Raw genomic sequence first — 12,197 nt, 5'->3', positions numbered from 1 at the left:
TGTCTGGCTCTAGGTGAATGATCACACCATCATGATTATCTGGGTCATGAAGCTCTTTTTTTGTACAGTTCTTCTGTGTATTCTTGCCACCTCTTCTTAATATCTTCTGCTTCTGTTAGGTCCATACCATTTCTGTCCTTTATCGAGCTCATCTTTGCATGAAATGTTCCCTTGGTATCTCTAATTTTCTTGAAGAGATCTCTAGTCTTTCCCATTCTGTTGTTTTCCTCTATTTCTTTGCACTGATCGCTGAGGAAGGCTTTCTTATCTCTTCTTCCTATTCTTTGGAACTCTGCATTCTGATGCTTTTATCTTTCCTTTTCTCCTTTGCTTTTCACTTCTTTTCTTTTCACAGCTATTTGTAAGGTCTCCTCAGACAGCCATTTTGCCTTTTTGCATTTCTTTTCCATGGGGATGGTCTTGATCCCTGTCTCCTGTACAATGTCACAAACCTCTGTCCATAGTTCATCAGGCACTGTATCAGATCTAGCCCCTCAAATCTATTTCTCACTTCCAGTGTATAATCATAAGGGATTGATTTAGGTCAAACCTGAATGGTCTAGTGGTTTTCCCCATTTTCTTTAAGTCTGAATTTGGCAATAAGGAGTTCATGATCTGAGCCACAGTGCCAAAGAATTAATACTTTCTAATTGTGGTGCTGGAGAAGACTCTTGAGAGTCCCTTGGACAGCAAGGAGATCAGACTAGTGAATCTTAAGGGAAATCAACCCTGAATACTCATTGGAAGGACAGATGTGGCAGCTGGAGCTCCAATACTTAGGCCACCTGATGCAAAGAGCTAACTCATTGGAAGAGACCCTGATGCTGGAAAACATTGAAGGCAAAGGGAGAAGAGGGCAGCAGAGGATGAGATGGTTGGTTGGCATCACTGATTCAATGGACATGAACCTGGGCAAACTCCAGGAGATAGTGGGGAACAGGGAGACCTGATGTGCTGCAGTCCATGGGGTCACAAAGAGTTGGACACAACTTAGTGACTGAACAACAACATCATCCCCAAAGACCCCATCTTCATATGCCATCACATATGAGAGTTAGAGCTTCAGCATATGAATCTGGGGGAAATACAAACAATTCACTCCATAGCATAGACAGATAATATTTTTAAAAATCATCCTCAGAACTGCTACTAGTGATTGCTCCAAAATCTAAATCTGATTAGATCCTTTCCTATCTAAAATTCCGTAATAGCATAGTTTGGAAGGAGGATCTGATCTGAATTGTCCAGCAGAGAAGGAATCCTTCAGTTCAGTTCAGTTCATTTCAGTGGCTCAGTCATGTCTGACTCTTTGCAACCCATGAATCACAGCACACCAGGCCTCCCTGTCCATCACCATCTCCTGGAGTTCACTCAGACTCATGTCCATCGAGTCAGTGATGCCATCCAGCCATCTCATCCTCGGTCGTCCCCTTCTCCTCCTGCCCCCAATCCCTCCCAGCATCAGAGTCTTTTCCAATGAGTCAACTCTTCACATGAGGTGGCCAAAGTACTGGAGTTTCAGCTTTAGCATCATTCCTTCCAAAGAAATCTCAGGGCTGATCTCCTTCAGAATGGACTGGTTGGATCTCCTTGCAGTCCAAGGGACTCTCAAGAGTCTTCTCCAACACCACAGTTCAAAAGCATCAATTCTTTGGCACTCAGCCTTCTTCATAGTCCAACTCTCACATCCATACATGACCACAGGAAAAACCATAGCCTTGACTAGAAGGATCTTAGTTGGCAAAGTAATGTCTCTGCTTTCGAATATACTACTAGGTTGGTCATAACTTTTCTTCCAAGGAGTAAGCGTCTTTTAATTTCATGGCTGCAGTCACCATCTGCAGTGATTTTGGAGCCCCCCAAGAAAAGTCTGACACTGTTTCCCCATCTATTTCCCATGAAGTGAAGGGACCAGATGCCATGATCTTCATTTTCTGAATGTTGAGCTTTAAGCCAACTTTTTCACTCTCCTCTTTCACTTTCATCAAGAGGCTTTTTAGCTCCTCTTCATTTTCTGCCATAAGGGTGGTGCCATCTGCATATCTGAGGTTACTGATATTTCTCCTGGCAATCTTGATTCCAGCTTGTGTTTCTTCCAGTCCAGCGTTTCTCATGATGTACTCTGCATAGAAGTTAAATAATCAGGGTGACAATATACAGCCTTGATGTACTCCTTTTCCTATTTGGAACCAGTGTTGTTCCATGTCCAGTTCTAACTGTTGCTTCCTGATCTGCATACAGATTTCTCAAAAGGCAGGTCAGGTGGTCTGGTATTCCCATCTCTTTCAGAATTTTCCAGTTTATTGTGATTCACACAGGCAAAGGCTTTGGCATAGTCAATAAGGCAGAAATAGATGTTTTTCTGGAACTCTCTTGCTTTTTCCATGATCCAGCGGATGTTGGCAATTTGATCTCTGGTTCCTCTGCCTTTTCTAAAACCAGCTTGAACATCAGGGAGTTCACAGTTCACATACACAATGTAGGTTTCAACCACCCTCCAGCTTTATGTCATATCAATTCCCACATGTACCCTTAGCTACGGTTAAACTCAATTACCTGCTGCTTCCAGCATGTACCACTCTCCTTATGCCTTCTACCTTCACTACATGTTCCCTACTCTAGAATATTTCTGCCCCTACATTGCTAGGCTTAGTTCCGCTTATTCTTTTTTTTTTAATGCTTTGGTAATTAGTCTTTTTTTTAATGATTTACTTATTGTGGCTGTGCTGGGTCTTCGTTGCAGGCTTTTCTCTAGTTATGGCGGCCGTGATTCTTATTGTGACGGCTTCTCTTGTTCTGGAGCACCGGTTCTGGGCTATGTGGGCTTCAGTAGTTGTGGTTCCTGGGCTCTAGAGAACAGGCTCCATAGTCGTGGCCCATGGGCTTAGTGGCTGCATGGCATGTGGGTTCTCCCTGCACCAGGGACCAAACCGGTGTCTTCCTGCATTGGCGGGTGGATTCTTTACCACTGAGCCACCAAGCCCCTCTACTAAAGTGTGTACTTAATAACCTCCTTTGAGGTAGAACCTTCTCTACACTCCTCCTCCCAAAGCTGGTGAGGTGTTCCCCCTCTGGATTCGCTGCATCTTCTGCCCGCCCCTGTGACGGACAGCACCTGCCAGCCTGTACTTGAACTGCTAACTTATGTGTCTCCCTTACTAAGCTGAGACCTGGCCTCTCTCCTGAGGCCAGTAATAGCACCTTTGGTCCCTGTGTTACCAACACATATCAGTACAAGGCATATCACACAGTCAGTATTCACCCCCTAAAAAAAAAAAAAAAAAAACAGATAAAAGCATGAATCAAATAGACCATAAAAGAGTTTAAGTAAAAGACAATGGAAGCATTTTTTACTTCTGACGTTTCACATCCATTTCCCATGGACATATGTCTAGTTAGTTAGACATCTGCACAAAGCTTTGGTGATTATCTCAGTCACTAGCAAAAAGGAACACAACATAGAAATCACTCTAAGGTCAAGAGCAAAGAGAGGAAGAGAATGAACAGAGCTGGCAAACACAGAACGCACAGCAGAGTGTTTATCTGTGAAAGAAACTTCACACTCCCCAATGTCACCGGTTCATTTACTACCTTTTAATATTCTTCATATCCGCCAATGAACAACTGGTAGACCCCTCACCAAATAAAACATCTCATTCAGACTTGCAGATGGCAATTTCGGGTTATCAATTGATTAAAGCATCCTCCCTAGAAAAACAGCTCACTTGAGCCTCCCTCAGCAGAAATGCCAACTTTTAATACAGGAATCAGAGCAGAACTGTGGGTGGTCTTGGGGGAAAGGCTTTATAAACTGTAAAATCCACCAGTAGTCATTACTGTCTGAATTATCCTTGTGAGGTGATGGTCCTTCAGCAGGAGAGTGGCTGAATTAAGTGAGAGAAATGACTTGGTGCTCCATCTGACTCATATTTTTTCTCCTCTCAAGAGAAACAAGCTCTAATGATACATTTTCTGATGACCAAACATTAACTCATCCACTGAAATCTCCTCAATGACTAAAAAGTTCCTTGCTTCATAATAAACCAGTATCCTGGAAAGTTAATGTAAACACACACAAGGGAGTCAAATTTTTATATTTTTTCCCTCAAGTCATGACACCCTAAAAAAACGTCATCTTAAGAGCAGATTTTTTTTCTAAAGAGGTTATCCGCTACTTGCCCTTCGCAGAGGCAGGGGGAAAAAAGTGCTCTAATACGCTTTTGTCCTGTGGCTATAATTAAGGTTAAAAAAGGCCTTCAGTTTTCCCCTTGAAGACGTCATCAGATTCGAATGACTCCTGTCTCATCCTCATCTCCCCTCAATGTGCTCTTTTAAAACAGCCTCCATGTCTTTCCATTTCCCCTGAGCAACTAACTCCTTGCTTTCAACTTTTCACCACTTATTCAAAGCCTGTCCTCTCTTGTCCTAAAAGTTGCTGATTCCGTTTCTTTACTCTCTTTCATCATCATTCCCCTTCCCCAAATCCTAACACTAGATCTTTAATGACTCATGGGAAAGATAATTTAAAAAAAAAAAAAATTGACAGTGGTCCATTGTGATAAAATAGAGAATGCGTAACACAAAATAACATCTCCCTTGATTCAAAATAACAAGTATTTATTGAGTGTCCACTGTGTGACCTGTAGGAGCTACAAAACAAGATCAGCTTTCAGTAAAGCTGCAAGCTTTGTGACAGGGGCTGATTCATCTCCACATCCCTCCACTCAGCTCATCAAAGTATCTCATACACAGAGGAAGGCCCCTCTGAAGTCCAGAGAGGTTTGGGCCTCTTCCACTGTGATGCCTTCTGGTATTACAAAAAGAAATGTCAAAACTCAGTGACAAAAACTGTGTATGTTTTAAATATTTACAAAACATGCCAGGCAATATTATTGGGCTGGTCTCAAAATAATTACATGGTCCAGTAATGAGACAAAAGTTCAAAGTTGTATGATCCAGGACGCCTTCCTTCAATCCTGTTGGTGTATTTCTGAGCTCTGTCATTCAAAAGTAGTATTAAGACCAATTTGAAGGCCTTGAAAGTGGGCTGCTTGGGCCCAAGGGAACTTCTGTCCTCCACCACCACCACCTCCCAAGGGCCCTACATAGCAGCGAGAGGAGGAGTCATGGAAGAGTCGGTAAACAACTTCAACAGTGAACACAAGGTCTCTATCCTCAGGGAAGTTACAAACCAATTTTTTTTTAAAAAAGGGCACACTTTCCACCCCCATCCCTCCCCAAATATAATGGAAGAAATGTTGCACCAGAAGACCAGGACTACATCCTGGATCCATCTTTAATCATGGACAAGTCTTCAACACATTTAAACTTCAGGATTTTCCTTTTTTTTTTTCCCCCTGTAAAATAGAATATATTAATTTTGGCCATGCCTTCTGTATAAAGGTTATCTAAAGGCTCATAAAAGATGTGGTGGTATTTTAGTAAACTGCAAAGCCCTCCACAAATGAAGGCGACATAGGCCCAATGGGTGAGTATTTAATCACATGCTGCCTTACCATTGCCATTAAAAAAAAATGACATTTATAAACATATAAATTCAAAATTTGGCATTGTTGTGTCCAGCAAACAGTAAGAAAAGGGGAGAAAAGGTGTGTGGCTATGACTTGAAAGTAAAGCAGTCTTATCGGGCCCCAGAGAGCTCTGGCAATTTTCCTGTGAATATCTGAATACTCCTTGTAATCGTTACTCCTTGTTGAAATAACTTCCATGAGTAACCACAGAGATGACTAGTCCTCAAACAAACCCAGATTTACTCTCTAACGCCCCATACTATGCCAGGCTTCTTCTGCAGTTAGAACTTCTAGAGTCATTTGCCTGAGCGAGTCTCCTCCCTCTCAACCCCTCTAATCTCATTTCCTCGCTCACATTTCACAAGCATACACAAACAGGACTAACCTAAATTACCAAAACAAACTGCCCTGGAAAACCCTTATCTGTTTGGGTCATAGGAACCACCCTTCCCTTCCCTTCCTCCAGGTGGGTGGAAAAGACACTCCCCTGGGCATCCCACCCACTCCTCCGCTTTCCAGACTCAGGGTCCCTCTCCCTGCACACATCCCATGGACCTGTGGCAGATCACTCTCTCAGCCCTTCTCCCGAGGCAGGTTGCTTCCCCACCTTGAACTTCATGCCTGGACCTGGAAAGGCTCTCACTGGAATCCAGATCAGCCTTTCCTCCTGAGCTATGAAGGCTCTTCTGACAGCTCCCCCTGGATGTCCCAGAGAACCTCAGGCAGACTAGTCAAGCTGAGCCTGCCCCATCCAGCACTCCCCGCCCCGCATTCTGCTCTGCTTTCACAATCTATCCACTCCTGCTGTGACCTGAGACTCTCCTCCTCCTGCCTCACCGGGATCAGATCAGTGGTCGCCCACCTCAGCAGCCCTGAAATCACCACCATCCTCTCCAGCCACATCTGCCGCCGTTTCCTGACGAGACTGCTGTTCGCTCTGGCGCCACGTGTGTTGCACAAAGTTGGGCATGTTTGACTGGTGGTCCCCCCAACATAATGCTCCACGGCTCTTCATTTTGTCACTTTCCAACAGTTGCTGTTTCTCCTATCACACGGCAAATTCTCAAGGTGCACGTCGAGACCACATTTCCACAAGCATAGTTGTTTGGAACAAATGATCATGCTCCTTAGAATAATGTGAGGAACCTTTAAAAATTCTGGGTACATCCCAGAACAGTTAAACCACAATCTTGGCGGTGGCGGGGCTGGGGGTGGGGGGGGGGGAGGTGCGGGGCGGGGGGCAGGTGGAGCATCAGATTTGGAAATTCCAATGTGCAGATGAATTTGGGAATGACTCTATTAGAACAAGCCTGAGAGACAAGTATTTCAGGGAAAAGGCTTGAGACCATTTAAAGAAAATGAGTTAGTCAAAGGTATGGTAAACAGATAGGAAGGGTGCTCAACTCACCCTGGTTTGTCCAGGGCTCTAGCACTGAAGATCCTGGCATAGCTCTTCATCACAGACAAATCAGGACAGTGCGTGACCCTACTCGTCAGAATAGGCAGTGTCTGCAATTTGGGAATGAGTGCTAGTCTCTTCCAAAATGTGTTCAGCAAAATACTATCCCCTCTCCCTGGGGTGTGAACAGCTGTGTAGCCATAAAGGGTTCCACTGTGGAATCAACTGGAAAGACCCCAGGGATATCCCAGGATAGATGATTAAGTCAACGGTTTTCCTCATTGCCAGCTTCCCAAAACTTCCAACATATTCTAGTCACTCACACTGTCTGACAGAAGGACATAGCCTGCACTTCTCAAGCTCATATGAGAGCCTTCGTTGGGGAGCACTGTATGACTGAGGATTCAAGAAACTTTTTGTTAAATGTTGCCTTACTTGTACTTCCAGGGAATTCTGGGAAAAAATAAATCTCATGATGTCACTTCTTTCATGATCAACCTCCTGTTTAGAAAAAAAAAAAAATTCCCAGGGACTTCCTTGAGGTCCAGTGATTGAGACTCTCCATTCACACTGCAGGAGGCACAGGTTTGATCCCTGGTCAGGGAACTAAGATCTCACATGCGGCAAGTTTCGGTCAGACCATGTTAAAAAAAAAAAAAAAGTCTGTCTCCTTTTCTAGGTCTCCTATCTTTTATCCCTTTCTGTGTTCTATTGTTTTACAAATTTTTAGAAGCATTCAAATCACCTGGTGATAGTGCTGCAATGCTGATTCTGATTCAGTAGCACTGGGGTGGGCCTGAGACTGCAATTTTAGTGATGCTAACTCCCAAGTGATGCCACAATTACTAATCCGCCTCACTGGATGGCATCACCAACTCGATGGACACGAGCCTGAGCAAGCTCCGGGAGTTGGTGATGGACAGGGAAGTCTGGCATGCTGTAGTTCATGGGGTCACAAAGAGTCAGAAACGACTGAACTAAACTAAACTGCTAATCCAAAGACCACACTTAAGCAGTAGGGCTCTGGTCACTCAAGCCTCTGTGCCTCAAAAGCCCTTTTCCCACCTGATGCCTTCCCGCCCATCTTTTAAGATGCTTGAGAACATCACTGTCCTGAGAAAATGACTGTGCTGCCCTTTCAAACAGAACCACACATCCCAACTTTATGCTTACAGCTCCGTTCTGGTGCTACACTGTTATAGCTTAAGGATTTTTCTGTCTCTCCCAAGCTGAGCTCTCTAACAGCCTGTCTGTCTCTACATGCTCAGCGCCTGGCACAAAGTAGCTAGTCAACAAATCTATGTAGAAGGAAGGAGTGGCCACACAATAAAAGAGATGCATGATCTTGGTCCAGGGAACACTTTTTAAAAATGAGGTTGTTAACAGAATCAAATTTTAAGATTCGAATTTTGTGGTTGAGGATCTTCAGCAGGAGAAACAAGCAGAATTTATGCTATCATTGCAGAGTCAAATCACAATGGATTATCATCGCCTATTTTGTTATAGGATACAAAACAATAAAATTCCCATTTTCTTGAAACAAAATCCAGATAATCTTCTGATGAACATTTAACAGACTAAAATCACTAGGCACCATGGGAAATGAAACACCACTGACCTCTAAATGTGTATTCATCCACTTTATGGAGAATCCTTTCGACAATTCCAAGTTTAAACAAACCTTTGTGAAAAGATTATTCCAGCAGGTTTAATGTAGTCACAGCTGTCACAATCATGGGCAATGTATCACACTTAAGAGAGCATTTGAAAATATGTCAATAATTATAATTAGACACTTGTACCAGATCTAATATACTTTCAATACCCTTTTACTTCAACTGATATGAAATTAAAACCAGTTACTTAAAACTGCAACTCTCAGATCATAATTTACTTCTAAAGTAGATATAAAACCTGTCACACTACTGAGATGGAGTACATTTTACTCAAGAGGATAAAAGGCCACAGTATTGTAATACATCATTTTAGGTAAGGTGACCACCTTTAACAAGCAAAGGGTAAAATATATTATCGAGGTGCAAAATCTTCCATTATTTACCCACCTGTATCTAAAAATTTCCTCTTCAAAATTATGCACGACCCACACAGCCCAGAGATAATAATTCTTAACAGTCCAGTGTATTTCCTACTAGCCTCTTTTTTCTATGTCCGTATAGTCTAAGACTACAAACCTGAACTGTACTATGTTTTATATTTATGGAATTGTACATACTTTGTGTGTATGGAATTATACTGTTTTATAGTGTCCTGCTTTTTGTACTCAATGTTGTTTTGTATAACCTCCATGGCCAATCAGTTTATTCCAAAATTTTCTTCATGCCTACAATGGATAAAGCAATATACTGTACTTGGGACAGGATACATGAACACAGGGGTTACCAGACACCAAGTACAGAGATACTGCTCTTGGTATTTAACCACAGATATACTGATTATATATACATGATATATATATGCTATGCATTATATATGCATACATACATATGTATATGTATACATACATATATTATATATATAGTAGTACATGCAAGATACAGAAAAGGAAGCACAAACTACATGGAATAGCCAAGGAAAGTCTCTTTGAGAGGGTAGCTTTTAAGGTGAGATCTGTCCCTGGAAATTCACCTAATATTTCGTGATTATGCATAATTTCCATGTTATTCATAACGTGTGTATGCATACACACATATATAGCTTTTGTGCATATACACCTATCCTTTATAGGTTACTGTAGAACATTTCAGTTCTTTTTTTTTTACTATTTTAAAGAGACTTGAATAAATTTGTATACTCAAAGAGCTTTAGTAAGTGATTTTTTTTTTTTGATGAGTAACCAGGGGCTCAAAATCTTTTCCAGAATAATTACATTTATATTAGCAGCCCAAAATTCCCAAGTCTTTCAAGTGAAATAATCCAAGCATGTTGCTTAATTTTAGGGGAGCCAATTTCAAAAAACTACTGAAGTACAGGGAATAAACATGAATTTTATATTACATTTTATTTACTTGGTTTTGAATTTTTAAGTACATCTAATTTGGTAACCACCAAGAAATCCAATCATCTTATTAAACTATACCAGCTAAATATCTCAAAATTTTAAACAATCCCCTCTTTTACTTTCTTCATACTATAAAATACTTCGAAAGAGTTAAAGCAGTCTGCTCTGGCCTGTTCCATAAAATTTTTCTGTTTCTTAAAGATTGTCTATCATAGACCCATTGCTTTTTTAAAAATGCTATTACAAAAATAAAACATTTTTTCCTAAGTCTAAAAATCTATTGGCTCTATTCTTGATCAATAATAAAAAGCTGACTATATGAGTTTCTTTGTCACTAAAGGCCTACTTATCACTCACCGTATTTCAGAGAGAAAGAGAGACAACCAACCACGTAAGCTCTGCTTTTAACATAAAGCACAAACCAGACACAGTGCTTTAAAGCAATCAAAGTAAAGCTGTGGTTAGTAAGGTTCCCAAAGCCCAGGATTCTTCACAGACTCAAAATTATATAGGGGGAAAAAGTCATCAGGCTCCATTTACTGGAACAGCCAAAACAGAAGACAACAGAAGAGAATCAGCAAATTATTAAACTTCAGAAATAGCTGAGTCTGTGCCCTTCCTGACAGATAAGGAGAGAAAAGTGCCACAAAGAAAAAGGTTGATATAGTGACTTTTGGGAACCACATCAGTGGTTTACACCAGAGAACAGACTAGTGCTTGAGTCTTATGGGTTACTTTCTCATTTCCACCATGCCATTGTGCTTCAACCTATGCTGAAAATTGAAATGTAAATATCCTTTAATTCAGCAACTCCAATTCTAGATACTGACCCCCAGATATACAGGAAATAGGGCTTCCCAGGTGGCTCTAGAAGTAAAGAACCCACCTGTCAAAGCAGGAGACATACAGACATGGGTTCGATCCTCAGGTGGGGAAGATCCCCTGGAGGAGGGCATGGCAATCCATTCCAGGATTCTTGCCTGGAGAATACCATGGATAGAGGAGCCTGATGGGGTACAGTCCATAGGGACACAGGGAATCGGACACGACTGAAGCGACTTAGCACAACACACACAGAGCACGTACAAGAGATAGACAGATGGATCTGAGTTACACGGTTTCAGATCTACATATCCATCTATATATAAATCAATATGTAGATATAGTAGTAAATGTAAAGATAGGCACTGCAACATTGTAACACATAATGTTACCTAAAATAACAAGTGAAAGACTGGCTGAATACATTATGATACATCCACACAATGAAATACCTTTCAAAAGAAGGAGGGAACTGGATGGTACTGGTAGCAAAACATTTCCAAGGTAAGCTAAAAGAAAAAAGTCAGGTATAGAATTGAAATGTGCACAATATGAAACACTTATAAGAAAAACACATCCGTTTGTAAACACAGAGACTATCATCGGAAAGATACACAATTAGTTTTAATCATGGTTTTTCTCCAGAAAGGGAAAGCAGAAGGCTGAAGAACAAGGCACCTTTCCCTGCATGTCCTTCCCGTACTTCAAGTCTTGCCATGAGCACATGTAACATAACACAAAATTGGTTTCTAAAACACAGGACAGGGAGGCCTGGCGTGCTGCGATTCATGGGGTCACAAAGAGTCAGACACGACTGAGCGACTGAACCGAACTGAACCATAAAATACTATAATGAATAAAAATGACTGGGGCGGGGGGGGGGGGCGGGCGGGCGGGGGGGAGGGGGCGGGCGGGGGGGAGGGGGCGGGCGGGGGGCCAGGACCCAGGATCAAACTTGTGCCCGTTGCAGTGGAAGCACAGAGTCTTAACCACTGGACTGGCAGGGAATAAAAATACGTTATTTTTGAGGTTCTGGTGGGACACCAGAAAAAAAATTTTAAGAACTCATATTAACATGTCCATGTAATGAAATAAATCTATTTGTGTATTAGAAATAAAACTCCAATTTGAGAAAAAATAAATAAAGAACAAGATGGCCCAAAATGGAGACTGAAATATCCAAGACAAAAATCTTTTTGAGAACCAAAGAAACGCTCTCCTGGAAGATTTCCATGTTCAATACCCACACCTGAAAAAGATCACTCAACCTAGGCTTAGAATGTCCTAGGACAATGGAACTTTTAAGGATTAAAAGGGAACCAGGGGAGAAGAAGAGTAGCTGAGGTGGATGTAGCTGATTAAGTAACAATGAGTTGGAGGGAATCCTAAACAAACAAGCCAAGATAAGGGGAAAAAACTCCTCTGA

At 41.7% G+C, this 12,197-nt stretch overlaps 1 protein-coding gene across 2 annotated transcripts in view; it reads right to left on the bottom strand.

The window, feature by feature from the left end:
- Positions 1 to 12,197, bottom strand: part of ACVR1 (activin A receptor type 1) — a 139,173-nt gene that overhangs the window by 116,957 nt on the left and 10,019 nt on the right. Inside the window, exon 2 of one of the 2 annotated variants that reach the window (XM_069577498.1) lies at positions 11,224 to 11,280. The exons of the other annotated variant lie outside the window; for it this stretch is intronic. The gene's annotated coding sequence lies outside the window, so the exon portion shown is untranslated. The remainder of the gene's footprint in view (positions 1 to 11,223; positions 11,281 to 12,197) is intronic. 2 annotated transcript variants of the gene reach the window in all.

This window comes from Ovis canadensis, chromosome 2 (assembly GCF_042477335.2).
Source record: "Ovis canadensis isolate MfBH-ARS-UI-01 breed Bighorn chromosome 2, ARS-UI_OviCan_v2, whole genome shotgun sequence".
NCBI lineage: Eukaryota > Metazoa > Chordata > Mammalia > Artiodactyla > Bovidae > Ovis > Ovis canadensis.
Note: the sequence above shows the minus strand (reverse complement) of the source record. Positions and strands in the feature narration are given on the sequence as shown.